A 4786-nucleotide genomic window follows, 5' to 3' on the forward strand; every position below is an offset into this window, starting at 1 on the left:
AGGTCCGTTTCCTCCGTTTTGCGGTATGCCAGACCCCTCCCGATGAACAGGATCCAGTTTCGAATGTGGTCGGTCGAACACAAGGCCATTTCCTCCATTTTGCGGTATGCCAGGCCTCGTTTTCCATCGGCTGTTCCGTCCAAGCCCTCCTGATGAACACGACGACGCATTCCGTTCCAACCCAGCCGGTTGGCTCCCCATGAACACGACGATGATGTAGTTTCTTCGTTCCGACCCAACCATGTACACGAGCCCTGGCTCTACGTATGCGCGAGTAGGCGTTCGAGACCCCGCCCGTATGTACGTACGTGGCCGTATTTTCTTTCTTGCACACTAGTTGTTGTACGTGTACATGCTACGTGCGTGCCTCTACTACGGCACGTGCGCGCCTCTACATCGACCAGTATGTACGTACATGTTCGCTACCAGAATGACAACGCTACGTACGCTTCGACCAGGTAGGTCCCGACTATTAGGCACATCCTTGCGTGCGAAGATGTAGCTGGTGGGTCCCAACTGTCAGGCGGGCGAATCATTTTTTTTATTACCCAGACGCACTTCCTTACGTGCGAAGATGTAGATGGTAGGTCCCAGCAGTCAGGGGGGAAACATTTTTTTCGCGAAATATGGCTGCCCTTTCGATGGGTCCCTACTGTCAGGTGGAGGAATCATTATTTTCGGCGTAATAAGGAGGCACTTCCTTGCTGCAGCCATGGACCCAGCTGTCAGCCGCTCCACATATAGTCCACGTCCGATGGAAGCTGTTCCTTGACCACGTTGACCACGCCGCACCGAGAGCACCAGGGTGGTGGACGACGGCGAGGCCTAGGAAGGGGACGACGCGGAGTCGGGGAAAATGCGGCAATGGATGCCCACGCGTAGAGGAGTATGAGGGTTCATTGGTTCGCTGTAGTGTGAGGCTACCGTCTCCGTAGAATAACAGGGGGTGTGGGTGAGTAGAGGGATGGCCTGGCCAGCAGTGGGAGTAGTAGAGGGCGGTGAGGCCTCCGCCGCATCGCAGCCGGCCACGGGAGGCAGGAGCACGAGGCACGACCGGCACTGGTTTGGGTGCCTGCAGCAAGAAGACCAGAGGTTGAAGAAGCACTACGACCGTTGGATGGACATCAGACGGTCACTACAGCTAGAATCGTGCATATTGACTAAGTTGACAAAGCCCTCCATCCCCGTCAACTTAGTAGGCCCACAAGTCAGCCTGCCACTATACTGGGTCCCAGCTAGCAGGGGAGTATTCATTTTTTTGTGCATAGTAAGGAGGCACTTCCTTGCATGCGAAGATGTAGCTGGTGGGTCCCAGCAGTCAGGGGGAAACATTTTTTTCGCGAAATACGGTGGCCTGTCCGGTGGGTCCCTGCTTTCAGGTGGCGGAATAATTATTGTGTGCGTAATAAGGAGGCACTTCCTTGCAGCCGCTGTGGACCCAGCTATCAGCCTCTCCACGTACAATACTCTTCCGATGGAAGTCCTTCCTTGACCACGTTGACCACATCGCGCTGAGAGCACCAGGGCGGTGGACGGCGGCGAGGCCTAGGAAGGGGACGACGCAGAGCCGGGAAAGACGCGATAGTGGAATCCTGCGCGGAGAGGTGTACGAGGGTTCACTGGTTCGCTGTGCTATGAGGCTGTCGTCGCCGCAGAATAACAGGGGGTGTGGGTGACTAGAGGGATGGCCTGTCCAGTGGTGGGAGTAGTAGGGGGCGGTGAGGCCTACGCGGCATCGCAGCTGGCCACGGGAGGCAGGAGCATGAGGGACGACCGGCACTGGTTTCGGCGGCTGGAGCAAGAAGACCAGAGGTTGAAGAAGCATTACGGACGTTGGATGGACATCGTATGGTCACTAGAGCTAGAATCGTGCATATTGACTAAGTTGACAAAGCCCTCCGTCCCCTTCAACTTAGTAGGCCCACAAGTCAGCCTCCCACTATACTAGGTCCCAGCTAGCAGGGGGAGTATTCATTTTTTTGTGCGTAATAAGGAGGCACTTCCTTGCGTGCGAAGATATAGCTAGTGGGTCCGAGCAGTCAGCGGCGGTAACATTTTTTCATGAAATATAGAGGCCCTTTCGGTGGGTCCCAGATGTCTGGTGGAGGAATCATTATTTTGCGCGTAATAATGAGGCATTTCCTTGCGTGCGGCCGTGGACCCAGCTGTCAGCCTCTCCACGTACAGTCCACTTCAGATGCATGTCGGTCGTTGACCACATTGACCAGACTGTGCCGAGAGCACCAGGGCGGTGGACTACGGCGAAGCCTCGGAAGGGAACGACACGGAGCCAGGGAAGACTGGGCAGTTGTTTCCCACGCGGAAGGGAGTACGACTATACGAGGGTTTACTGGTTCGTCTGCCGTCGCCGGAGAATAACAGAAGGTGTGGGTGAGTAGACGGATGGCTAGGCCAGCGATGGGAGTACGGAGGGGTGGTGAGGCCTGCACGGCAGCACAGCCGGCCGCGGGAAGGAGGGAGCAGGCAGTCCCGCCGACGCTTGTTTGAGCGGCTGGAGCAGGAAGAGAAGAGATTGAAGAAGCACGACGACCATTGGATGGACATCCAACAGTCACTGCTTTGCATCAACCTTTTTTTTAGGAAAGCCTCAAATCTGTGGAAAACAACATATAGCCCATATGCCATTATTTCTAATACTTTACAGCCCATTTGCTAATTCTTAAGGTTTGTTTTGGAGCCCATATTCCTTTTGTTAGCATTACAGCCCATATTGTGGTCAAGGTTAAAAAATTATACGAAATTTAGCATATTTCAGTGCGGTCCGAACTATTTTTAATACTAAAATTTTGAGTCACATTCAAACTGATTTTAAAAATAAATGTATATCAATATAAAATTCAATAAATTGTCCATGCATAAAAATCAGTGCAATTTAAAATCTCGAAATGAAAAAAAGAAATTTGAAACTAATTGCCAGTTTGATGTGTTTTAAAAATGTACAGCCCATTTTCTAGGCCAGCCGAATGAAGCTCTCCTCATCTTGAAAGATTTGCAGCCAATAGGCCTGACAAAGTGACTTACTTGGAAAATCACAAAAAATTTGGGCTGTGGTCGTGGACCCAGCTGCGGCCGTGGACCCGGCTGTCAGCCTCTCCACGTACAGTACTCTTCCGATGGAAGTCGGTCGTCGACCACATTGACCACGCCACGTCGAGAGCACCAAGGCGATCAACGACGGCGAGGCCTAGGAAGGGGACGATGTAGAGCCAGGGAAGACGCGGCAGTAGATGCCCATGCGGTGAGGAGTACGAGGGTTCACTGGTTCGGCTGCGGTGTGAGGTTGCCGTCGCTGCAAAATAACAGGGGGTGTGGGTGAGTAGAGGGATGGCCTGGCCTGCTGTGGGAGTAGTAGGGGGCGGTGAGGCCTCCGTGGCATCGCACCCAGCCACGGGAGGAAGGAGCACGAGGCACGACCGACACTGGTTTGGGTGGCTGGAGCAAGAAGACTAGAGGTTGAAGAAGCACTACGGCCATTGGATGAACATCGTACGGTAACTGGAGCTAGAATTGTTCATATTGACTAAGTTGACAAAGCCCTCCGTCCCCGTCAACTTGGTAGGCCCACAAGTCAGCCTCCCACTATGCTGGGTTCCAGCTGGCGGGGGGAGTATTCATTTTTTTGTGCGTAATAAGGAGGCACTTCCTTGCGTGCGAAGATAGCTGGTGGGTCCGACCTGTCAGCGGGGGGCACTTTTTTCGCGAAATACAAAGGCCCTTCCGGTGGGTCCCAGATGTCAGCTGGATGAATCAAAGACTTGAGAAGGCGTACAGAACAAGCTAGTGTACCAGTAAAGAGACGCTGCTGAGTTTTAGAAAAAAGAGAGACGCGCTCCTGTAGCTGGTTCGAATCCAAACCTAGACTATGACTATATATGGTGCTATGCTACTCTGCAAGTAATGAAACTGACATATCCAACATTCGCTTCTCCTCTTCTCTACTTACTCTACCTAGCATCAGAAGCTCTGGCCACAACAACCATGTCCGATGGCTGCTCATCCACCCGCACTTTAGCATGCAACAACCAGATATGCGCCAAGTTGCCACCCGTACCATCACCTGTGGGTCTCATCACACCCCCACCGGCACGCGGACCGCAGCCGGTTGCTCATTGCAACCCGCTGCCGTTGGTGTGGTGCCACTGCTGCGAATCACGCAGAGTCATCCGTCGCATCTCAACCACAATCCTCAACCATGGCCGAGTCTTCTACAAATGCACGAATCTTGGGGTAATAATATGTTTAAGTGTTGTTTTGCTGCTTTCAGTTGCTGATTTTTCAATAGTTTGGTTGATGATCTTCCAATTTGATTCGTGTAGAAAAGGGAAGATTCGTGTGATTTGTATTTCTAGGAAGTTGCTGATGTGGGGGAGTGCAACTACGCTGATTATTTGGTTAACCGAGAAATCCCAGTACCAGCAGGTTGGTGTGTTGGACAAGTAACTGAAGGAACGGCAGAAGAGGAAGATGTAGAGCAGAAGGTTAAAGATGCATTTCCTCTGATCATGGCCAAGCAACAGTTGTTGAACGGCCTTGACAGCAATGAGGATATGAAAGAGCTTGTGAAGATAATGGGCAAAATCGATGTGCTCTGTAGGATGATTGTCTCTTTATTTGAAGTGTATGTAGCACTCGTGATGTATTCAGTGGCTATGACATGAGGACTTTGCTGAAACTAGTAATGAATGAAACCTCTGTAGTAGGCTGGGCGTAGTGTTGTGAACATCTAATGATTTCTATTAACAGAAATCAGGGGGTATCCCCTTTT

The sequence above is a fragment of the Triticum urartu genome, chromosome 4 (genome assembly GCF_003073215.2).
Source record: "Triticum urartu cultivar G1812 chromosome 4, Tu2.1, whole genome shotgun sequence".
Taxonomy (NCBI): domain Eukaryota; kingdom Viridiplantae; phylum Streptophyta; class Magnoliopsida; order Poales; family Poaceae; genus Triticum; species Triticum urartu.